The 26,535-nt window shown below is 31.5% G+C and overlaps 4 long non-coding RNA genes across 5 annotated transcripts; 3 read left to right on the top strand and 1 right to left on the bottom strand.

Annotated features, from left to right (window-relative positions):
• Nucleotides 1-1,506: 1,506 nt before the first annotated feature.
• LOC148603355 (uncharacterized) lies at nucleotides 1,507-2,934 on the top strand. Of its 2 annotated transcripts, none has more exons than XR_015916902.1 (3): nucleotides 1,507-1,699; nucleotides 2,246-2,377; nucleotides 2,774-2,934. It is a non-coding gene; the product is annotated as an uncharacterized LOC148603355 (long non-coding RNA). The 2 variants fall into 2 exon arrangements; XR_015916901.1 differs by having other exon boundaries at nucleotides 2,785-2,927.
• A 2,669-nt stretch (nucleotides 2,935-5,603) lies between these two features.
• On the top strand, nucleotides 5,604-7,907 carry LOC148603354 (uncharacterized). Its single transcript, XR_015916848.1, has 3 exons — nucleotides 5,604-5,787; nucleotides 7,204-7,359; nucleotides 7,763-7,907. It is a non-coding gene; the product is annotated as an uncharacterized LOC148603354 (long non-coding RNA).
• Nucleotides 7,908-13,392: 5,485 nt separating this feature from the next.
• Nucleotides 13,393-17,740, top strand: LOC148603353 (uncharacterized). Its single transcript, XR_015916849.1, has 3 exons — nucleotides 13,393-13,616; nucleotides 16,890-17,033; nucleotides 17,632-17,740. It is a non-coding gene; the product is annotated as an uncharacterized LOC148603353 (long non-coding RNA).
• Nucleotides 17,741-19,284: 1,544 nt separating this feature from the next.
• LOC148603352 (uncharacterized) lies at nucleotides 19,285-23,081 on the bottom strand. The gene is made up of 4 exons (XR_015916806.1): nucleotides 21,779-23,081; nucleotides 21,318-21,455; nucleotides 20,602-20,824; nucleotides 19,285-20,016 (listed from the first exon to the last, which is right to left on the bottom strand). It is a non-coding gene; the product is annotated as an uncharacterized LOC148603352 (long non-coding RNA).
• Between the last annotated feature and the right edge of the window lie 3,454 nt (nucleotides 23,082-26,535).

Raw genomic sequence — 26,535 nt, 5'->3', positions numbered from 1 at the left:
GACATTCAACCATAACAAATAAAGCAAGCAGTCGTAAAATAGATATGCAGTGAACAAAATCACTAACAAAGACACCATTAGGAATTACCATATTGAAACTTCAATTTTAATGGATGTGTTTTGTCTGCATATATTGATGTTTATTCAATCGTAGTTTTATTGATCGTGCAACCCTTCGTTTTTTTGTCTTGTTTTGTTATGTTGTGTTTCTTTGTTAAATATATTTTGATTATTGTTTATATGCAGTCGATGTGAACACGAATGGTGATATTAAGGATGTATCTGCAAGCAGAATGTCGGTGTCACATCGCATTTTGTTAAGTAAAAGAAAAAGCATGCGAAAAGAGTACTTTCTGGAATGGGTTTGGTTGTATGCAACTTGCCAATAGGCTTTTTTGTTACTTATATCTAATTGTACAAGTATATTATGTTTCTGTTTTTCGGTTACGTTTTTTTGGTTTGGATTCGACAGTGGATATAATTAATATATATTTTATTAAATGAACGGGGTAACTAAAATAATGTGTTTTCGTATAAAAATATGGATATGGTTATTGTTTTGTGATAAGAAATTCATTCAATATTAAGGTATATATATGTGCCAACCTTCACACTACAAATGAATGGAAACAACATCGCAGCTACCAAACAGATAGTCATAAACTCCAGGCAATTGTCAAGAAGAAAAAGTAAGAGAAAGAAAGAACGTATAAAAATAAGAATTAAACACAAAACATCGATCAAGTATGTTATTGATTGTGTCAAAGATCTGAAGTAAACATGTACGTTTCGTCCGCATTGTCTTATTTTTTTTTTTAAAGAAATCAATTGAATTATAACAATGTGTTACTCTTTGTCTGGTTTTATAGCATGATGGAACTGGATTTAATCCTGTGGCATTACATTTGACTAAAGAATAATTCATTGGAACCGAAACTTTATTCATATTGTAAATCACAATAGAAATCCGATTGATATAAAGCTTTTATTCTGTGTTTACTTTTACCTATTAACATTGTGTTATCCAAATAATATCAGTTGGTTCTATTCGTATTGACAGCATAAATTAAAAACGATTTGACCTGTTTGACAGTATAGAAACTACTTGATAGACTTGACCTTTAACCTAGCGAAATATATTTTAAGTTCTGTGGTTGTGATTATATTGAAATGTGTTGCCTTTTCCTGTTTTGGACATATATGTCTTCATATCATTTAGAGAATAACAAGACTTGACATCATAACTATAATGTAAACTCTTGCCGGTTTAGGATGGACTTACTGTCGATTAAGAGCTTTTTCGCCTATCATTACTGATATGATATCGATCATTAAAAACAACAAATTATTGAAAAAGACGGAAAACCATGTTTTTAGTGTGCTCTAACATATTTCTTCATATATTATTGATAAAGTGGGCATATATATCGACAATGTTAAGTAAATGTGCATTTGTAAATTTAAACAATACGCATTGAAATACGTTTATTCATCCATGTAAGACGTGCACAGGAAAAAGTACCGAAGAACCTGTGACAGCAACAGCAAAATGCAAATTAGTATAATTGAATTAGACAACCAATCTCTTCAAATACTGTGATCTGTAACATGTAGGACGTTGTCAAAATGTTTCAAGGAAGATTTACTGTCCTTGTGTCAGCACTTGTTATAATCCACCAGTCTTCGATATTAGGACTTGGTATGTAAACAATCTTTATTTTGCGTAACATTTTTCATGCCTTACAAAGTTCTTTGTTTGAAGTTGAAGTTAGAGATTTCATGAAGTGTTACGAATTTTATTTTTGAATATGAGTTCTAAAACGTTTAACACGCCAAGAAGATGTATGTACAAATAAATTCACGCTTAAACATTAAAAAAAAAATCGGTTCGTATTGTTTTCATTCAAATATTTTCGCTTGTTTTATGAATGTGGTCTGATGTTGTATTTGTTTCGGAATGACGTTTCATACTATCATCAAGCATAGTGTTATATTGACCCTCTATTGATGCAATAATGTATAATAATATTCGTGTTAGTTCAGATTTTTATAAGAGTTTTTTCCTATTACCAATTCATCTAATACAAACAATTATCATATGTAATTCGGTAGCAAATTACATTTCAATAGAAAGATTTACATATAAAATATGCAAAGGAGGATACGATAATACATTATATGCAAATATGAGACATTCGAAATAAAATTATTTGTCTATTGATTGTATGGTTGGTGAAAAATACAGTGGTTAGACAAAAAGAATTGCAACATGATATTTCGAATGGGACCCGTCAAAATCGTATTCTCAAAAGACAGGCACCACATCAGTGTCAAGAAAATTATGAATGGAATGGTAAAAGCTGCTCGTATGTAGGAGGTAAGTTGACATGACCTGTATAACTTTAATAGTGCGTTGCTTGGCTTTTGTTGGATGACTGTCTCAATGACAACCATACACCTGCTATTTTTTTGGTATTTGAAAACATTTCGTTTAAGAACATATCTCCCTGAAACAGAATGAATGGGCTTGCAAATAAAAGAATGAACACTCCGGGCATTAACTTAAAAGTCACAAACTGTTTCAAAACAAATACGTTAACATTAACAGACCATTAAGGTCCTCATTGAATATTTACTGCAGAGAAAAGTTTTTATGAGTGTTATACCAATGCACGTTGATAGGCACTGGATGTATTTGTAATTGACAGTATATATTCAGTTGAACTGTTGTTTCAATCAGTATAATGTACAAAAATGTTTTCTCATGATTTAGTATATTTACAGATCGGAAAAGACTTGGCTTTGGAAACAATGGGATAAGTCTTGTGTAAAAGGGATAAACAATGCGACTGAACTGGAAATTAGTTTACCTCTTAATGAGAGTAAAAGAACATGTCTTATTTTAATAAACAATATCTCTATACTTTGGTTTGAAATAAGTAAAAACAAATTTAAAAAAACAAAACAAAACAAAACAAAACAAAACAAAACAAAAAAAAACAAAACAAAACAAAACAAAACAAGACAAAACAAACACCCAACTAAAAAGAAAACGACACAGTAATATCATCTTTAGAAGCAATAAACCAAACCATAATTTATCCAAAATTAAATAGTTTGTATACAGCTGATATTGTCAAATGGTAATTAACCAAACAAGCGAACAGTAATTTACATCATCTTTTTACACGCTTATTGGTAGATCACATTTGTTTTATTATCTCGTACCACTTAACGGAATATTTTTGCCAGTTCTAATTTTTACTAGTTTTGCGAAAAAAATCGCAACATTCAAGTCCAGACATTTCGCATTCTATTCCTTATGTATTGCCACGAAAAAAGACCGCATATGGTAGAATAAATCGCAAAACTGGAAAACCCGCGGAGATAACCCGATTAACAACATTAATTGTATGTCAACATTTCTTTGAAAACTGATTTTTCACATAACGTCGGAACTGTACAGTTCAAGGTATTGACTACTTCTTTAATCATGGAACCACACTTAGCAAACATGCTGTAAGGTGTGCTAAATACATCTTCATGGTAAATCATAAATCGTCCTACAAACATTATTAGCTGTTTGTTGGAAGGGCCGTGGTGACGTAGAATATGATTAGTAATGCTATAAAAAATGGACGAGGATCTCAATGCGGTAATCAATTACAATCCATGATGAAATCTTTGAACCACTGCGAACTGGTTTGAGTAACAGGTAGTTATACCCAGTGGAAGTCTTCGGGATTTCTGATTGCATTTTTACCAAAATCGCCAAATGGTTTGGAATTAGATACCAAACTGTCATATATGTTTTAAAAAGTTTCATATGTTGTCACTTCTGTCTGAAATCGTATCCCACGATTTGTCCATACCTATAATAAGCTTCTGTCGAAATATATAAAGAAGTTGTAATAAGTAGTTGAAAAGAAAACTGAAACAAAGAAGATGCGGTGAGACGAACATACAGGCGAAAATATGGACAAACATGTCGACGTCGTGATCTCTATATACATATCTTATGTGGATGTGTACAAAAAAGAAATCGTACGAGATTAAAATATCGATAAAGCATTGTTTTCGTATTTTAGCGTATTTAAACTAGAGTTCTAAAGCCAATCATGAATAATATGACTAAGGCATCATCCAAGACTCATTAAAATCAATGGACAGCAACACGAATGGTAGGGTTATATTTCGTTGTTTAAACCACTGATTAAAAAATAGTCCTTTGACTGACGTCCGAGTAATGTGACACAAACGTGATTTCCTTTGACTTTTTCCTATTACAGACTACGGAATGATTCATACAGATGATAGATAAACTTACAAGTAGAGAACAATCGACGAACTGAATACATAGAACTCTATTTCCTTGTTATAACTAAACGGGAAAGCACCCAATTGTTATCGTAACAGATGTCTTCTAAATATTCTAACACTGGCTTATTTTACCTTGGAACACATTAGTCAAATAATTCTCAGTTGTTCATATTATATTAAATTCGTATATATTTTTTTTTCTTGCCGAACATCACAATTATTTTTTAAAACTAAATATATAGAATAGCATACTTTATACCAATATCTAGATTAGTATTATTTGAGTTTCATGGAAATGAATGAATAATGTTCTCACTTGCTTAGGCTGTAAGAAAGGAGTTAATGTTAAAATTGAAATGTACTTTGTACTACTGTACACATTGTTTTGAATTCCAGTGATTCTAGTCGTTAAATGTGGCTATACATTAGGATGTGTTTTCTATTAATGAACAAATGAAACAGTTTTAAACCCAACCCTAATATCAATATGAAATCAAAGTCTTAACGAATACTGTAGTACACGTTATTCTGTTACGAATAATATTTTAAAAAAATAAAATTAACTTATTTGACTTAAAAATATTTCCGTCTTACTCTTAATAAAACTCATTTCAAGGGTTAAATAACTTTAGTTTGTGCATCACAACTATACTTAATGAATTACTTTATAACAATTACCAAATAAAGATGATTTATGTAAAATCTTTTGAGTCTTCTTTTATATTAACGAATTAACTTTGAAATGATTGATTTTAGTTGTTAGACTGAATGTACATTTTTACAAATAAAAACCTTTAAAAACTTATTCAGCATTCGAACCCATTTCTCCAATGTGGCACAACCAACTCATAACACCCCGCGCCAATGTTTTACTGAATTGAAAGTGTATTCAAAGATGGCTATTTTCGGGATAAGAACATATGGATTAACTTGTGTTATCTCACTCAATAAACCATTTCAATTTTTGTCTGGGCATATATGCCTATATTCTCTTATGTATACGTATGTATCTTTACTTCAAATTATTCACGCTTTATAATTTTTAATACAGTATATAACATATTTGATCAATTTCGAACTTAATACCAAGACGAACTATTTAATGAAAAAGGCAAAAATACTCACTTGTAAGAATATGCTCAAACATATGTTCTAATAATAATTTATTCAGTAGGTGTAAAAATGTCGATTATTCTAAGAAAACATGTAAAGGTTAACACTATGTATTTATAGTATTTTATTAAGTGATGTCAGACCAAAGTATTGAAAAGCCGCAGACGTTGACAAAAGGACAAGAAACAAAATCATTTATATTTAAAAAAAAATGCATGAATACAGACGAATCGATATCTGCAAATACTGTGGAATATTATAATTTGTAGTCATTTGTAAAAATGCTTCAAGGAAGAGTTACTGTGCTGTTTTCAATACTTTTTCTCATCAACATGTCTGCAATATTTGGATTAGGTAGGTAAACTTTTTCGTTGTATTGCTTAGTAACCTTATGTCTTTGTCTTCATACAAAATAATTTAAGTAGCAGTCCAGACAGGAAGTGATTAACCTTGTCAAAACTCACACAATTTACCTATGTTTATTATTTAGAATCACAAAAAGAGTCTCAACTTTTCTTTTGAACTAATCGATAAAATGCATGTAGATTTTACATGAAATTAACACTTTGCAAGAAATACCGTTCTTGTTTTGTTTTGATTTGGACGATTTTAGTGTTAGGTTAAAATGTTTTTTTTTTTTGTCAAAAGTACAGAACTAATTACAGAAAAGTTTACTGCCATATAAAGATAATATCATATTAAGGCCGAAATGGTTCGTTTGTTCCTAGACTTTTCCTACACCAATAATCACCTTGTTATAAGCAGTGTCTAAATTTTAAACGGACAAGTACTCAAATGGATTTGGATTGCAAATATATTGTAAGAATACAAAAATTAGCCTGTTCTGCATTTTTTGTTGGGACCTACATTTCTAATTTGAAAACAATGGTCATCTCAGTGCTAAGATGTTGGATAAATGAGACAACTTTAATTATAATATCATACATTTTCTTTACCTGTGCAGCAATATCCCTTCATATCCTGCATATGGTGTTTATATTTCACACTTGATTCGCTACGCTAGAGCAGATACTGATTAATCTGATTTCATTGAACGCCATAAATATCTGCATAACAGACTTTTATATCAGGGATATAATGAAATATGTCTGAAAAGGTATCTTACACAATTCTTTTTTAGATATCATTCCATATTGAAAAATACTCAGTTTCTTCTAAAACAATGAGTAATAATTGTTTTTATCACATATTCTTTGTTCTGATGTGACCGCGGATTTACAGATTATTACTTTAGCACAACACTGGTATAGTCACGCCGCAAAGGAAGAAGGAGGTTTAGCACGATTGAAAACCTAGATTTAACGCACCATTACGTCTGAAGTGCCTGTCTTAAATCTGGACCATTGCGGTACCAGCTACTCCTGTTGTATAACATCTATTTTGCCAGATCTATTTTGGATTTGACTTGATAATGAATCGAATTAGTGTTCTGTAACTTTGTTGTCACCCTTATCGCATAAAAAAAACTAAACATATAGAGAAAGGTGATGGTGTCCAAATTTTAAATGCTCATTTCAAGGAAGTAGAGTAAATGGAACAATGAGCTAATATACCGCAGAGTACAATTAAATATCCAATATTCCTGAGTAGATATTGTTAGCTAGAAATGACCCCTGGATGTGCATGTGCATATATGTTGTATTAATACCAAGAATGTATTCACTAACAAGAAAGTTGATGAGTGGATTGGATAAAACGATTAATTTCACAAAAGTGAATAATTGAATCAGGACTTTTTTGTTATTGTAGTGATTGACAGAAATATAGAGGAAACTCAAGATGGTATTCATAACAAATTATCTAATTTCAAGATGTTACGTCGCCTTCTAAAAAGAAAAGCTCCACATATTTTTGAGGCAAAATATATATGGGACGCACATTTAAATAAGGGTGTGTCTATCGGAGGTATGTTATATCACTTCATGTAAATGAAAAGGGAATGAATGTCTATATATATATATATATATAATATATCAGAATTGAATATTCACCCACAATAATATTATATTTAGCAGGTGATTTCCGAAATCTCACAAATTTAGAAACAATAACAAATCATTTTAAAGAGTGATCAAGGAATCCAAAATTCTAGCAGCATCTATGTTGCACTATTTAGATATGAAATATGAAACTAGAACAGTTTACATAATATCAATATCAGCATATTAAGAAGGGGTAAATTTCGCCCTGAAATGTATAATAATATTTATTAAATTTATTCACCTTCACATATAAGTAGTTTTATTTTTGTTTTGTTTTAATAATCTTAGTGAAGAAGAAATCTTCGTGATTATAATTGTATTTACAGATCAAGGTGGGCCTGGAACTGGAAATCCTGGACTTAATCCCGGATAGCAGGGCAAACAACGATACTGAGATGAAAATGTTTACTTTTCTTTTATGAAAAAGTGAATAGAAGAACTCGCTTATTACATATAATAATTGTGACTTTACTTGTTTTTTTACTTTACGTTACATTATATAAAACATTAACAAAAAAAAAAAAAAAACAAGAAAAAAAATGTTTTCGTGTTTAAACTAGTCATATAAAACCTTACACTAATGATATACTACATGTTGAAAGTAAATAGCTCTATCATAACAGTAAATTTGAGATCTCACCGAATTTCTGTATTAAACCTCATGGACTGAAATATTCAATTGAATCAGAGCAAGCACTATATTTTTGTATACAGTAAGAAAATTATTTATATAATGCAATGAATCGCGTTAAGATCTGCATAACTACTTCTGCAGATAAACAGTTGGTGGTATAAGTCGGCTTTTTATTATAGTTGTACGTGTTCAATATCAAAATAAATCAATATTTATCTTGTCTCTCAGGGATGTGCTACCAATAGGCCATGCATGAGAGTTTTGACACGATTAAACCGTGCAACATATATTTACTACATTTATGTAAACAGTAAGGCATCGTAAAACTTTAGATCATTTTCTAAGAAATTAAACTTAAATGGATGATTCAGAAATAAAAAAAAAGATAACACTATTAATAACAGTCTGTTTGAATTGTTATGAAGTAAAACGATAGCTATTATCATCTAAAGACATACAAATGTATCAAACAAAATGCAAATTATTGATTTAACGCCTACAAACTCTGACCTTAAAATAAAATAAAACACATTCGGTTGTATTTCCCTATTATTATGAACTCAATTTATGCGTGTTAGGACATGTATTTCTTTATTTGCAATACCCTGGAACTTGCAAATATCACATTTCCTCAGATGATGAAAACTTATCGTGCACCTATTATATGGTAAAGATTTATCAAGAGGAAATTCAAAGAATGCAACCCAGGGACCAAGGCCAAACATGGAAAACATACAAACACATAAACGAACATTAAGTAACTAAAATAATATATAGAAAGTAACAAAAGGAAATGAGCAACTCGGACTCCACTAAAAACTGGGAGTATGGACCTGGTGTACCGGTAGCGTAAGCGTCCTCTGCTTTTCTAGAAATACTCGTCGAGTTGCTCATAAAAAGTCAAGTCCGGGGTAGACGAAAGAGGAAAGAAAAAATATGATACAATGAACAAATAAGTTTTTTTGTGCAGATGGATACGCGTGCACAATTAAAAACGATCACACTACCGGTGCACTTGGTCCATGTTCCCAGATTGGAGTGGAGTCCGAGCTGCTCATTCACTTTTGTTACTATGTATGTATTTTCTATTTACTTTTCATTCTTTGTTTTGTCTGTTTTCCATGTCTTCTCTTTGTACTGGATTATATTTTTATGATATTCGGTAGAATTTTGGTTCCCTTCGTTACTCTAAAACAATATACATATGACGTCATCACTTCACAAAGGGAGATTTTTTGTGGAGGCCCTTCTACTGCATTTTATTCTTGAGGTCAGCGGCCTCGAAAAACAAAAATACACATTTAAAGTACCATGTTTCCGTGCAATGACGTAACGGATAACTTGAAGGAGTAATCAATGGAACCAAGGTTATAGCGGTAATCAAAAGATATAGTCGAGGGACAAAGACCAGACATGAAAAACAGACATACACAACAAAAAACATAAACTAAAATCATACACACAAAGTAACAAAAGCAAATGAGCAACTCGGACTCCACTAAAAACTGTTAAAATATACAAAAAATCTACCAACATCAATTACGTGTTATAACTAAAAACTATGAAACACTTATTTTTTATCCCTACATATGTCATACAAGTATTATATTATAGGATTGAACATTGTATGTCAGGTTTGTGAATTAAAGGTCCAATTTTAAACATTCATTTATTCTGGAAAAAAATTATCCTTATCATTCGAATCCCCACCTATTTGCAATTTATTTGTCATGTGTTTTATGTTTGTAGACTCTCACTCGGTGGGACTGACACCCGAAATTGACATTGCAAATGGTGGCATTCATTTAACAATTAAATTTCAATAAACAATGCTTAAAATGAATTTAATAAATCTTAATAATACCGTTTCATGAATGTAATCGATTGTATCTTTTGACGAGACTATTTCACATGTAACGATATGTTTTTACGATGTGCATATAAATCAATTTGAGATAAATACTGTAATCTGATTGGTGAAAATAATTTTGTTATATCTCGGTGGATAAAAAAAAAAGCAGACACGCTCCTATTCAGTTAAATTCAGAGCTACTTTTTTCATGTTTGAGGATAAAAATATGTTTTAAAATTACACTTCGCGCAATAAACAATATGCACATGCATAAAATTTTTATCATAGCCAGTTCTCAAATTCTTCGCAAAGGTTATGAAATGTGAAGAAAAAAAAAACAAACAAACACACAAATAAGCTAATCATATAGGAATTATATTGAAATATTTATGCATATTATTATTGTGGAAATCAAACCTAAATGAGGAGAATATGATAACAAAAACAAAACAGAAAATGGTAAGGTCAATTTAACTTCTTTTCAGAAAGACGTTGCATTTAAGTTTTTTTTTCCTTTTTCTAAAAGATAGATTGAAACTGTAATTATTGATCAACTGTATATTTCAAAAATAAACCACAGTTGTCTAGATTGATGTATACATTATGTTTGCTATTCAGTTATGTATTCAATAGATAACACAAAAGAACAGATTTGAACTAAAGACATTTTGCTACTGTGAAGAAACTTCTTATCGTTGTATTACGGGTTTGTTTTTTTAGGTTTACAAATATGTGTGGCTGTAGTGTTTAAATTGAAAAATTCCTTTGGATAAATAAATTGAAGATGGGCAGCAATCAAGAATATCTAGTGACAAAACACCGTGTTGTATGGAGATGATCTATATTTAAGGTTATTTCAACATACGTTCATTACATTTCTATCCGAGAACTCCTGGATTTGTAGAGAAATTGAAATATGAATGGTCATACATAACTGATTATGGTGCAACGATCGACAACTCTGTTTCGGTTACAAATTAAAAATATAAATTTAAGAGGAATCCCATTTTATGATGGAATAAAAAGAAATGTTCATCGTATAACAGACCAAATTTTGTTTTAAGACTGTAACATAACCTTCTTGAATGATTTAATCGTTTAGGTTTGAAACTACAATTATATTATAAAGAAGGACTAAGATATTTTTGTTCGATCTATTTAAAATGAACCCAATGCCCGTTGTGCTGCGCTGGGCAATTATTGTGCAGGACGTGGTAAAGATTGTTTTTGCACAGGCAGAAAGATACATAACAGTCATATATAAATGTGTAACAAATCTAACAAATCGCAACTGAGTACGAAATGGTGAATGAGTTCTTCCAATCAACTACATCTTAATTAACAATATTATGTACATATATGCATATACTTAATTATTATAGTCTTTCTCAGTTGAAGTATCAACCCTCAAATTCAATTTCAAGTATGGTTTTGTGGAATGACACATTATGGTAAAATTTAAAACATAGAAAAAAAACAAAAATGCATTTTCTGGCCCCTATTTGTCCACTAATTCACAATAAATAGTATCATAACACCAAAAATCTCTCTATGCCTTCCTCTGGAGTATGACATTTTGTCGTACAATATTAGAGAGATCCTTTCACTTGAGATAAAGTTATTGTTCAAATAATATTAGGGAAATCATTGTTGTGTGCTCCTTTTTGCCTTCTACTTCCTAAATGGTTACAACACCTGAAATCAATCCAAGCATTTCATTTGTGGTATGGTACTTTATGGTTCTATTTCAAAGATTTCTATTATCATTTACCCTTGTAATTGTGCGTGTATTATTAAAATGGCTGTTTTGCCCCTTTTTGTCCCCTACTGCCTAAACGTTGAAATCACAACCTAAAAAAATCGGTCCCTGGCTTCCTTTTGTTGTGGGATAATTTACACTTATACTTAGGCTATTGAACTCACATCATGCAAATGCCTTTTTTTCTGGCCATTTTTTTTTGTCCCTCAAATCCTAAACGGTTAACGTTACAACCCAAAAAATCAATCACAGACTTCCTGATGAAGTATGGCATCTTGCGGTATGATTTTATAAAGATTTATATCATATATACAGCTATTGAGTAAACGTTGAAGTATCTACGGACGAGGACGACGACGCCAACAGCATGATACCAGTATACGACTGCAATTTTTATTTAATGAATATTCGTTGTATTTTTGTACCTACTTTTTAAAGTGTAATATAAAAGAGGAGATACATTGACAAAAACTATACTACTCCGTGTCAAAGTTCAGGTGGTTTTTTTTAGCTGTGTCTATATCGATCATGATATTTTCATTCCATATTCAGTGGCCATTATGCATGTAATAAAATGATTTGAATGTTTCCAGTATAGCTGTGCTGATCAATGTTTAGAATTTTATACTTTAGAAATGAACACAGTTACAGGTCAGAAAAAATAAACTGAAAATTACTACTACATTATGTATAAAGTTAAAGCAAAACGACACGATATTCTTCCTGATATATTTCTAAAGAGGACACTAAATAAGAATTAAGGAGGTAGACCTAGGGAAAGGGATATAACTCTTGAAATCGGTGATATTGTCTTATCATATTCAAATTTTACCAAAATATATCAAACTTTCATTTGAAACAGAATGAAATCAGTACTTACTCTCAGTCTACTTCCTTAAACTTTTGCATTTTCTTTCTACTTTATCGCACTAGATAGGTGTTCATGGTTAGATATGAAGAACAATGTCTTCTTGAACAGATGTGAAAAACATTATCATTTATAGGTGTGTGAATTGATTTCTTCTTTTGCATCCAGTAGTTTAATAATATAAAGCTATGAGTGTTTGATGTTGTAAAAATGTCGATGATATATCTGTAAAGCATATAAAAGATGTAGACAGTTATGAGAAAAAAATTACGTCTTAAATAACTCGATTATGATTTCAAGCTTCGTTTCATTTGTTTTCATTAGCATCGTATGTATGCGTTGTTAAGTACACGTGGTTATAAATATGTGTGTTAATAGTGTAGGCAACATGTACCCGTATCTAAGGCTATTTCACATGAACTTGACTATTTCGTGGACATTAATTTCCCATTTTAATATAAAGTAACATTTTTGTGATACTGACTTACCTATACACTGATTAATGCAGAGAACAGAATGAAAATCTGAATTTATCATAATTGACTGTTTCAATTATGTACATGTTTTGAATGACATAGCTAGTTGAGATAATTTAGTACCACTTCAGTGAACTCAACAGTTGTGCTTTTATGTTTTAAGTCAGCAGATTTTGCTCCAATAAAAGATCAGTATTTTGATACGAAGAATTTGTACTGATTTGACCATTGTGTCTATGCGGATGATTAATTTGCTATGCAGAATACTAAGAAAATAACTTCTATTTTGCTCAAGCAGATGTCATCACAATGAAGTGTATACTTGGTTCACATTTATTGAATAATTTACTAAACGTCAAACTAAATCATTTATTGATGCATACATGTATTAACCAAAAGAGTAGAACCTGAATGCAAGAAAGAAATTATTCTTCGTTGAATTAGAAAGAAGATCAGAATCGAAACCTAAAACACATTAATTGGAATACACATTTGAATGTCTTGTGTGCATATTCAAAATGCTGAATAGGAGACTTATAGCAGTGGTTCTACTAATAGTTGTTTGTTACAACTGTTTTATATCAGGATCAGGTAGGTATTCATGTTTCATACTATGAATTGCCAATGTGTTAATATTGCTGCATTACGTTGATTTTATATTGTTTTATGTGTAGTTGTTTAACCATGAATTTGTTATATTGTTAAACGCACCATGATTGAGCTCTCACACACACACACACACACACACACACACACACACACACACACACACACACACACACACACACACACACACACACACGGATATGCCAACTAAATTGCGAAATGTTTTATGCCTTCAATATGAACCTGATTTCAGAAACAGGTTTGCATGTAATTTCTTACTACTTCCGATATTTAGCACAAGTTATACGATAAAGCAAGCATTTATAAGATTTAACAAAACAAACGACAAGAAAAAAAACTAATTAAAATCACTCATTCGAGGTTTACAATAGACAATGTTTCATCAAAGTACATTTCTACGATTACATATTTGTGATGTGGATTTTTGTTTTCTAGACTTTTAAAATATAACAGATAAGAGTCCTTTTATGAGAATAACAAAACATTTTTGGCACATTCCATTAACAAACAAAAGTATGGATACGCTCAGAATCAACATTGTTGTAGTAGTTTTTTTGTCAAGGAAATTTGTTTAAACTAACATCAACATCAAAAACATTGAACAAAAATATTAAAAACATCACTCTGCCCCTAGTATCTAACTAAGTTAACAAACACCATTGTCCGTTCATTATCTAACTTTTAATAAAGCATTTCATGATCTTCGCGCATAGAATCATTTTTGTGTAGAACTAGACCTTCTGACTTCCGACTGTTCCAAATCTCCTTTTTGTCATTTCATCACTGGTAATGTGAAATTTATTCAAAATGTGAAATTCGGAAATTGATGACATGCGGCAGTTCTTAGTACAGAGAATCACAACTAGTAAACTGGTACAATTATTTTTAAATCATAATGAAGGCAGTTAATGATTATTGAACCTTTGAACCAATTGAAGATTGAACCTTTTGAAAACAGTCGGTCGATGCATCCTCCTAATAAAGAGCAGTTTTAGTTTCTATTTTTGAAAAAAAATAATTCCATAAACTATTGATTAAGTGTAAACTTTGCCTATAGATAGGGTGATATGTTACCGCAAACTGACTCATTTATAATTATGAGAGGGAAACTAAAAAAAAAATTGTGATGTTATTAACAAAAATCTTGAGATACATTTGATCTATTTTTATATATTTTTGTTGTTTTTTTCAAATAAAATTACTTTTTTTGAAAAAAAAATATGTTAGTTCGTTGTCGCTCAAAAGTACATATTTCCATATTATCCATATCATAAAAGAGGTGAACTATGCCTCGTAATATTCCCACAAATCAATTTTTCTATGCTATTAATGCGAACGGCGCCAAACTCTGCACATGTCATCAAATGTTGCGATATAAAGACAATACCAGTGCATTCACTTTACACGAATTAGGGCAAACGCCAGCTGTGAAACCTTTGCTTTTTCAACCAATCCTAAGCCTAATCTTTTATACCGATGTAATGTCAAGAAATCATTTTATTCGAATCGTAACAAATCAAATACTTTGGGTGTTTTTTTTCCCTTTTACAACTTACTTTCTCGGTGGTTATAGCAGTGTCACTAACTGGTCGTTCTTCTATTGATTTTACTGTCTAATATTTTTTTTAAATTTTCTGTCTCTAGCTATTACTGTGATAAAAACAAAATCCGTAATTTTACATACAAGGTTATGTAAAATCGAGTATCACATTGAACAATTGGACGAATGTGACGTCAATGAATCTCGCTACAGGGCTCACATATTATCTGCCATCCTAAAAGGTTATTGCTTTGGGGCGGAGAACACACAGAAAATGATGCTTTTATTACATAGGCAAATTCGATATTAATTCAATAAAATATGTGATAACAGAAATATATATATATATATATATATATATATATATATATAAATATATATATATATATATATATATATATATTTCTGTTATCACATATTTTATTGAATTAATATCGAATTTGCCTATGTAATAAAAGCATCATTTTCTGTATATATATATATATATATCCAATGTCAAGTAGAACACTAACATATATACCGAAAAGTGAATTCTTGAAACAATCTATTTATGTGCCAAACATCTTTATGTGCAAATATTGTAAACAGTACAAACCCGTATCAGAGGCTATTTCACCAGTGTCTGTAACATTTGACCAACACGAATCTTCAAGCATAAATTTTTTGGTGGTATTGACTTAAACATGTAGATCAATTGATGCATGGAATACAATCTTGATTTAGCTACATTTAACTATGTGCATTATACATAATATAATTAACAGTGATTTTTGTTAACTTATCAAGCGTTACGTCAGTAAGCTCAACGGTCATGCTTTTACATTTGAACTCAACAGATTTATCTCAAATAATATTAAAGATTTTTGTGATATATGTCCTAAATGAACCCATGATAATATTGTTATATAGCAATATATATTTTAATTTATCTGTGTTTTGCTCGAACAGATGTCATCACAATGAATTATTTACGTAGTTTAGTATACTTTTATTCAATTATATAAATATAAATTTGCCTTTATGATAGTTTTGCAGCAATAAGGTGATTCACTTTTCAGTTTTCATTGTTGCGTGCGTAAATAATTTTTCATGACTTTTTTAGTGTTACATATAAAATGTAGCTACAACACTTCCCAAATTATGCAAATATCAAGTAGATAATTTGGTAAACTCAAGTTACATTTAGAGTTTATAACCTTATTCACAAATAGAAACTTATAAACAATAGATGTGATATGGACGTCCTACATATGTAGAATGAAAGACCAGAACTATGAATGGCTAAAACATATTCTGACGGAAGTCGAAATTTGTCTTTTAATATCTCAATGAATATGATTCCATATTTATTCGCATTTTTTAATGTCTATCCAATTGAGCATCAAGGCGTTCACCCTAAACAAAGAATGAACTCTGTCTATCAAAGGCATAGACTAAAATCATATTACATTACTCATTTGACACTTAACCGTCGTTAGTAAAGCAAGCATTCGGAAAATACGACACGATACATACATGTAGTGAACAAAATCACAAAGGAATACACTATAAGGAAACATCCTGTAGAAATTTCAATACTAATGAATGCATTGTGTCTGCATATATCGACGTTTTATCAATCGTTACTTTATTGATCTTTCATTTTTGTTATGTTGTGGTTCTGTTTTAACTATATTCTGATGATTGTTTATATGCAGTCGTCAGGAACACGAACGGTGATACTAAGGATTTATCTACAAGCGGAACGTCACTATTCCATGACATCTTGAAAAGGCAGGTATCAGAAACAAACTGCGAAGTGGGCACTTACTGGAATGGAACTGATTGTGCTCAACTTGGCAGTAAGTTTTTTTTTTACTTATTTCTTAACAAGATAAAATATCAAGGAAATTGTTCATGTATATTTTAAATGGTCGAAGCATTTGTTTTTCTTTCTTTCATCTGTCTTATTCTTTGTCTTAATACCTTCATTTAAGCGTATTTGGTACGGATGTTACCATGGATGCAATTAATTTATCTTTTCTTAAATGAATGGAGTAACTTAAATAATGTGTTGCATCTTCATACTTACATATGAAAAATTGTGGATATTGATATTGGTTTAAGATAAAGATTTCATTCAATGATATAAAGGTTATGCGTGCCACCCATAACACTTCAAATGAATGGAAACATCGCAACTGCCGAACGGATAGTCATTAACTCCAGGCAACAGTAAAGTAGAAAAATCAAAAGCAGGGAAAAACATATATGAGTGAAAATTATATAGAAAACATTGATCAAGTATGTGTGCTTGTTGATCGTGTCAGCGACCTGAAGTAAGACATACAAATTTTGTCTGAATCGATTGAATTTTGGTCCTCGTCTATAATTTCACTTATATCATACTTAAGGACAAAGATAAATTATAAGAATGTGTTTCTGTTTGTCTATTTTTAGACCATGACGGAACTGGATTTAATCCTGTGGCGATACATTGGAGCACTAGGTAAATCACTGGATGCAAATATTATTGAATCAAATCACAATAAAGTCAGATTAATATGAAGGTTTTTATTTTATCAGCGTTTACTTTTAATTACTAACATTGTGTTCTTCAAATGATATCCGTTGATTGTACTAATAACACCTTAAATTCTTGGTTTGTCGATCGAAACCTGTAGTTAGCAGCCGCACGAAAGTTATAGTTTACGATCAATAATGTTGGTTTATCAATGTAAACTATAGTTAGTGGGGTGCTAATCATAGTTTGTCTACGATTTAGTGCATTTCTGGTGCACTTTCTACAATTTCAGATCGGAAACGAGAGTTTACGACTCTAAACCTTATTTATCGGCGACAAACTGTGTTTTAAGATGAAATGTATCATTTTCAGGCTGACTTTGTTACGACGTAGATGATTTGTATGTTGTGATCTTGCTATAAAACGAGTAGTATAGAATACAATAGAATATTTATTTTCCAAATAGAAGGGCCAATAAAGAGCATATAATTTAAGTACAGTGATTGATGTTACACTTTGTTATATTTTAAAACAATCATTACTGTAATTTACGTTCTAAGAAACTTTCTAAACGATTGGATAAACTTTTCATTTTTGATTAGCATTTTCCAAACCTTTGGAAATGTTAAAGAATGCCGACAACAGCCAACTGAACGACACCTGTTTTTGTCATTAAAATCCACGAACACTATTGAAATAGTAATTAAATGAACAAAAATTGTCGCGGAAATGTAATCCAGAGACAAGCTCAGCCATAGAAAACAGACATACACAACAAATAACATTTGTATTAACGTCCATGTATGCAACCAATTATACTTTTCCTTGTATGACGCCATTATAAGGTTATCCATCCTGCATATTAATATGTAAACTTTATATAGTTGTATGTATAAGTGTATATATTTACATGGTATAAACAAAACAACAATATATTGATTCAAACGTCCAATCCATGTGTATTGTAGTTGTACCAATGTATGGCACGCGACAGTAACACAAATTCCACAATTTATGTTTCTCGTGCGTAAACTATACTTAGTGGGCTCTAAATCTAGTTTATCGCACGCAAACTATAGTGTACGATCGATAATGATAATTATACTTGATTTATGTATTTTGTCGTAACTACGCAAACTGATGGCTTATTTTGCTACAAGATTGAAGTCATCATTACAGAAGTTTTATGGTTGTCATCATGAACTCGTGGATCGTTACGTTGTATCCATCTGCACCATGAAAACTGATTTGTTCAAACTTGGTTCCCTTAATTACTCTTTGAAGCTTTAACTGGGTAAGATTTCTAGTTAAAATTTACCTTGAATGTGTAAAAGAGACTTCGAAACAACACCATTATTATCAACTTAAATAAGTGCTCTCTTAATTTAAAGGGTAGATAATATGGCTTCAGACAGTTTCATCTCTTTGCGAAAGGTAAACCTCGAATTACAAATGATGCATACATTCTTATAGATAAACTGACAGCACCTGTATGAGATAAACTTCCCATTTTATGGGGTATGGGGCAATGGGGTATGGGGAATGGGCAATGGGAAATGGGAGATGGGAGATGGGGAATGTAGAATTGGGCATGGGGCAATGGGAATGGGAGATGGAGCAATGGGGAATGGGGCATGGGGCAATGGGGCATTTGGCAATGTGTAATGGGCAATGGGGAAGGTGGCATTGGGAATGGGGCGAGGGAATAATTTTAATTGGTCAATCAAACAAATTGTTCTGCCTTTTTTCCGCTAGCAAGGTACCTATCATAATTCTTTGACGGCGATGAAAATAATTTTAAACAGAGTAATTTTTAATTATTACGGGTGTCGCAGTTCATTATTCAATGATAGTTTCTTTTCAATAGTCACCGGAAGTACATTTGTACAATATTTAATTTCTGGTCGTTATAGATTAACAATGCTCGCGCTTACACGATTTCTAAACGTAAATAATTTTTGAAAATTTATACTTAAATAATTTTGTATCGGAGACACTCGTATGATTTTAATAATGACAAATTAAACTCATTGAGCGATAATAACTAGACAATTTAAAAAAAATAAAATGCTGATTCCCTTTCAATAGGCAGAAATGTCATTCGTCGCAACGTCGAAAAGTAGAATAAAACTTCTATTTTTGATATTGTATACAGGAATTGTAGATCATTATTGAAATTAAAACGGCACAGATTGTTCAATGGCAATTCTTTTCTTTAGTTTTTTCCTGCAATGGGACACTTGTTGTGTAATTGCATTGTTGAGTTCTGTTTCTAATGGCAGTGGTAAGTCATTCTTTTTTACAACATTTGCTGGAATAGTCTGAAAAAGAGAAACAATATAAAATATTACATTGGAAAATATCTAACTTAGTAACATTACATGAAACAGGTCATTACCTACATATATAAGATACATGTATTTCATTTGTGTTAAAAATGGCCTTATCAAATTACGTTGGTTGATTTTATTTGAGTTACAGATAAATTCACAGGTAAAATACTTTAAGAGTTACAGATTACACAATATACTAGTAGTTACCATCCACAACACAAAAGAAAAAAAGGGTCAGACATAAATGACTGAAACAGGAAGTACAGTGGATGTGGGACAGGCCTGAAATTGGATCCCTCTATATGAGACGCATACCTGATGTGGCAGCAGATACTGGATACCAAATATCAAATGTCTGTGAATACTAGTTTAAAAAAAAAGTGTTAAGAAAATAATTTCCTGTAAGCCTGCCCTGACCGACCCATCTACGTTCACCACTATATAACCCTATTTTCACTATGCGGCTAAGTAATAAACAACCTGCTAAAAATGAAGGAAATATTGATCAAATGTCTCCATAATAGCCTTCAGGGAATTTTCAGATTTCAGTGTCAAAATAGAGTTATGACTTACCTTTCACTGCCTTGACTCTTTCTTTGTCAAGAGCTAGCTTGCATTCAAACCTTGACATCTGGAGTTGGTTAAGTCATCTTCCGTGAAAACACCCATCAGTACTTTGTAACATAGTATATAGTCAGGTCTGTTGGATTTCTTAGCTGCTGTAGTAGCTTTTCTTATAACATCTGTGTTAACAAGCACTGATGGGATGTTTTTCAACAGTGCCTCATCCTTCTGACTGAAAGTTAGAATACAAAAGTTATTCAATAACAATAATTGTTCCACTTATTCACAATTAATCAAATTTATGAAATGCTGTTTTAAGATAAGAAATATGGTGTAAAAAGAGCCCATGATTTTATTTACAGAACTAAAAAAACTGAGAAATCAATAGTGTGTCACCTTGAAGTATAATTTCAGAGAAACCTTTTACTGAGGGAAGTTATTGCTTGGATATTAGGAAAAAATTGTAGTTTCAAAATTATCAATGGTGAGTGAATATTGTGAATATTAGCTTTGTTATCAAATACTTTGGCAACTAGTAAGTGACAGAAAAGAAGAGATCACCGTTGGATTAAATAAATGGGGAATTTAAAAAAAAAGATTAAAGTAATTTTTAACTGATGAGTTCTTTACTCCTTGTTTGTGGTCCCCAATGCCCCAGAACAATTTTATGGACTATGACTTTTATTCATAATTAATCAAAAATGAAAAGTTTCTGCGGTGCATACCTTGTTCTCATTTAGTGATTTGATTTCTGAGCTACATGTAATCTTCCTTGGTGACTGTCCTACAGGTGTAGTTGACTTCACAGGGGATAGACTTTTATATGTATGTTCATCTCTACCAGTTTGTGGACTGCTTATCACCTGTCATGGAGAGTCATTTATGAAATGATTTAATGATTTATATTGCAAAATTCTAGTTTCTGTGTCTTAACATTCAATAATCCTGTCTGTGACCTCAAATCTGATCTGTTTTTGTTCATCGGATTTACAGAAAATGCAAATACTACTAGTCAGAGTACTTGTACACCTATATTAACTTATGTACCAGTTTTTGGTTAAATTCATGTCTTTATCATATTATGTAGAAATAATCCATGAAGATGATCACAAAAATGTGAAAATGTCAATGACGTAAGGATATCTTGGTTAAAGAATGACTTTTATATGTACATGTTTGTACTTACCCTATTCTCTGTATGGATTTCCTGGTACTTCAATTTTTTCCTTGGTGACCTTCTCACCAAAGGTGTTAACTCAGGGGCAGGGCTACTGGTTTCTTGTTGGCTGTCATGCAAATCATTTACACATGGCCAAATTAAAAAACGGAAACATGTACATGTAGTGCTTTCCAAATAATTCTTTTATGTACAGGCATTCCTACAATTCCATACTTAATTACACTTTCAGTTATCATTGTAATTAATAATTAAATGAATGTGTTAGACTTTATATTGTTAGTCATACTATAGACAACAAAAGAAATTAAAAAAAATACCTCGGAACATTGGTCATCTTTATGAGTGCATCCCATGGCTGGGTCGATTTGGTCCAGTACTGATTTCAGGAAAAGTTGCGCATATCAAGATTTAGAAACATTGGTGTTACACTGTAACTTGTACATGCATATTAAACACATTTTTATTTGTTTGTTCAATACCGTATTAAAAATAAGCAAATTACAAATAAAATATCAAACCTTGAATTTTTCTAAATACATCTCTGGCTTCCACATGCGCCTGTGGCTGTGTATCAAAATTTTCTAATTTGATGACCAATCTCCATGTATCCAGAATGGATGTTGATGGTTGACCACATGTTGAGTTTGATGAACCTGGTAAAACTGAGTGTTGAGTATTTTGGGGAAATATTGCCATTTCCTGATAAGTTCTAGACAGCTGAACTGATAGAAAGATTTGAGTAGTAGAAATTGGTGGCTCTGATAAAGTCTTATCTTTATATGCTTCCACTGGCTTTTTCCATGAGGTTGAAAAGAGGGTGTTACCGGTAAAGGTGGATACTGTGTCTCAAATCCAGATGACGTTAATAAAAATTCTTATCCTGAGTTACATGTTGTAAATTGTTATCAGATTGTGATGTAACAACTTGAGACATCAAATCGCACATAATTAAAGACGTGGATAAACTAGCAGCAGTTTCACTTTTCTTTTTATTATTCTTTTCTTGCAATGGTCCCACTGGTTTTTTTGGAGCTCTCTGTCTTTGTGGAGTAATTTTTCTTCTCCTTCTTTTTCTTGTTAGGACTAATTACCTGGTCTTGTTACCTACTCTCCCTTATCTTGTCTGTCTGAATTCTAGTCCTTTTTGCTGAATCAACTTTCTTGTCTACAGCTAACTCAAACAATGCCTCAGGAACCACATAATGTTTTTCTTTAAGATTCTTTAAAATCTTACCATGGGCTTTAGTAGCAAACTTCGTCAATACTTCTTCATTATCTGTCAAGTACAAAAATAAAAAAAAGAATATTATTCAATACGTCAATAGTTCAATAGAATACTCACAAATGTCTGCTAGTGCTAGACTTGAAGGAAACAAGCGCCCTTTCCATGGGTTTAGCATTAAAATACACTTAAAACTAATTTTCTTTTAAGATTTTTGCTTGAAAAGTCTTGCAGTTAAAGAAAATTTGACGAACCTTCGAAAGTGGTAACGAATTGGTGATGTACGAGAATCGGTTCAAATTATCACAATTTTCCTTTCTGCTGTAACTGTTCGATATGGTTTGTGATAATAATTGTCAAATGGTTCCTTGGATCTCCTGTAATTGGCGTCAAATTAAATAAAATTTCACAACTACCAAGAAACTAATATCATCGGAAGTTATCAAATCGTTAACTGACATTGGAGCGAGATTCGACAACATCGGAAGTGAAAAACTTATGTCAAATTATCACATTGTCGGACTAGGCAATGAAACAGAATCCGGAAATTGTACACGAATGAAATTTGATCTCATGTGAAGTAGCATGCACAGAGTATGTTTTTGCACAATCTTTATATCCAGGTTCTTCATTCTTGGCTAGTAAACATTTCTATGAAAAGAACTGCAAATTAGTTCGGTTTTACGTCTTTGAATGAGATTTTAAATCTAAGAATAAAAATGATGAACCCATACATGTTTCAAGCGAACATCGTCTGTATCACGGAACGATACCAATTAAATTCGGTACAAATAATGACAGAAAACGCTGGATAGATTTTCTAGCGAAAAATACTCCAACGTTAATATTTATTTCGATAAAGGACCGAATCTCATAAAACAAGTATTAACACACCATGTAGTTTGATGATTGTACCATTGACATGTACCCCCCTCCCCCCCCCCAAAACCATTTCATTGTGAGTTTTGATCTTTCTTGACGGTCCGATTCAAAATTAAGGCCTTTGTTATTGAGTCCAACGACACTTAGACTAGCATCTTCCATAAAATAAATACAAGCATACATGACTATTTAACGGATTAAACTATATTAAAACTCGCAAGGTAATAAATTTCGTCAAAGCGCGATGGCGGATATTCATACAAATAAACGAGAGCTAGGTACATGCGCATTCGGAGTTGGTGCCTGAAGAATGAGGCAATCGCGGGTTTTGGTGATTTTTCTGGACAAAAAATGATTACCGTGTAATCACTTAAGACTAGACACTAGATCGACTAACCTCATGTACTGGAAATCATCTGAATTTAGATCGTTCTTACTATTCAATGGGGCCATTGTTCTGCAGGAAATATTAAATCATCAACAATACAGTCATTATCTACTCATTGTTAATGCTATGCATATTTTATTGAAGACTGGTTCTACTGATGAAAGAGTATGTTGTGCAGAAAGATTGTTGTACAACTTTTGTGAAAACTTTGAAATTCTGTATGATGAATGTTATATGACTCTCAATGTGCACCAGCTATTGCATCTTGCATACATTGTAAGAGATGTAGGGTTTGTACTGAAAATGATACAAAATACTCAAGTCATTGACAATCAAATAGCTACTGGAATATCTAAAGAGGAGGAGCTTTATAATATAATACATTATCCATATTCTTTGAAAAGAAGTCTTATAATTTGAGATGGAATTTAGGTTTTAGGCTCAATTAAAAAAAAGAACTGTAACAAATCAAAAATCACTTTCAATATATTGCGGAGAAGTTTTACAAGTAAAAGAATTTTTATGTTTTAAGAGAATTCCATTACATCAAAGGTTGATTTATAGTTTAGAATACAAAACAATGATAAAAACAGACAATTCCACAATTTTATTTTTTGGCCACAGTGGGAGAAGTATAGGTAGAGTTGTTAAATTTCTGCAGTTATCAAACCAAAATAATGAAGATGAGACAGACACAACAGTTCATACATGTATTGCTATTGTTAAAATTTTGAATACAAATAATTTAAATGAAAATATTAAAATCATAGCTGTTGAAATAACAGATGAACTTAAGGTTGTTTCGGTAAAAAATACCTTATCTAGTTGTATATTTTTAACATTAGATGCAAAAGGAAAAAATGGTTTTGTTTGCTTTTTTCCGAACAAACTTCAGTCGGACTAAGACGAATTCATTGTTACTATTTTGATACAATGTACAACATAATGTTCCTTTCTCTGCTAAATAACTGACACTGTTGTTAGTTTTACCTCATTTTGTATACTTGCTGTATACTGTACATACATGTACATATACTTACACTTGTATATATGATACTTTACAAGAGCTGTATTTAAGTCAGAAATAGGGAAGAATCTATGGTCAATACTTTATCATATTAACAGCTACATGTATAAGTGTAACTTATGTACTTTTTATATTATGAAAATACATATTAAACTTCTAACCTTCTTTTTTCTGGTTGGCACAAACTTACATATAGTACTTCTAAGATTTTAATGTCTTCATAAATATCTAAGTTAATAATTCCCTGTTACTTAGTCTCTTGAACTGGTAAATCAAACAACTGTTTTTTTTCAAAAGATGTGGGATGTTAAAATTTCTAAGTCCAAAATTACGCCTGGCATGGAGTAAAACCAGCTGGTTAAAAAAATTACGCCCGCTTTTTATGCATGGATTACTGGTCATGAACAAGCACAATTACGTGTCCTGCTACATTACGCCTGGTAGGGACACGTAAATTGAGTTTACGTCTCAAATCCAGCTGGTTTCCTCGTCAAGACCAGCTGGTTTACGCCGTATAATTTCATACGGATAACCACCAACCGGATACTAATACTGCCATTTTTAATATTTTTAACAATAATTTTGGACCATTATTGAAATTAAAATTGTTCGCACCCTTACAATCTGAAGAAATATGTCATTTGAAATAAATGTATCACAGCCACATATATGATGGTTATTATGACAATTTTAATATTTTAAACAATTATATAGGACCATTAAGGTACTTTTAAGTGTTTGCACTCATTTAATTTGCAAATATATCTCATTTTCATGAATTTGATTTGAAATGTATGTATAACAACAATCAACAAAAATCTTCTCTGGTGAATTTTAACATTTTTAAGAATAATTCTAGAATTTAAATTCATTCACAATTTTTTTATATAGTGAGTCTAGTGGTCTAGGGCGCTGGTCTTTGTGCAGACGGTGTTGCCATAGATGTCACAGCGGTACGAGTTCGAGTCCCGCGGAGGGAACTACCAAAAATTTGCATCTCAAATTTGACAGTTCTAACATCGTTGGGAATTTTTTAGACCTTTCTATACATTTACATATCTTCCTTGTATCAATTTGATCCAATGGAGCAATGTAGTGAATAGAGTCGTCACATTCTGAGACGTTTATATTTTGCATGATTATTTCTCATGCAGCTCGGAGTGGCGATAATACATATACGCAAATCAAATATGCAGTGATTTCGATAATTCTCGAACTCGACGGCGAGATTCTAAATGATTGCA

The sequence above is a fragment of the Perna viridis genome, chromosome 11 (genome assembly GCF_037379345.1).
Source record: "Perna viridis isolate PV_CMFRI_1.1 ecotype Kerala chromosome 11, ASM3737934v1, whole genome shotgun sequence".
Taxonomy (NCBI): domain Eukaryota; kingdom Metazoa; phylum Mollusca; class Bivalvia; order Mytilida; family Mytilidae; genus Perna; species Perna viridis.
The sequence above is the reverse complement of the archived record's forward strand: the minus strand, read 5'-3'. Positions and strand labels throughout refer to the sequence as shown.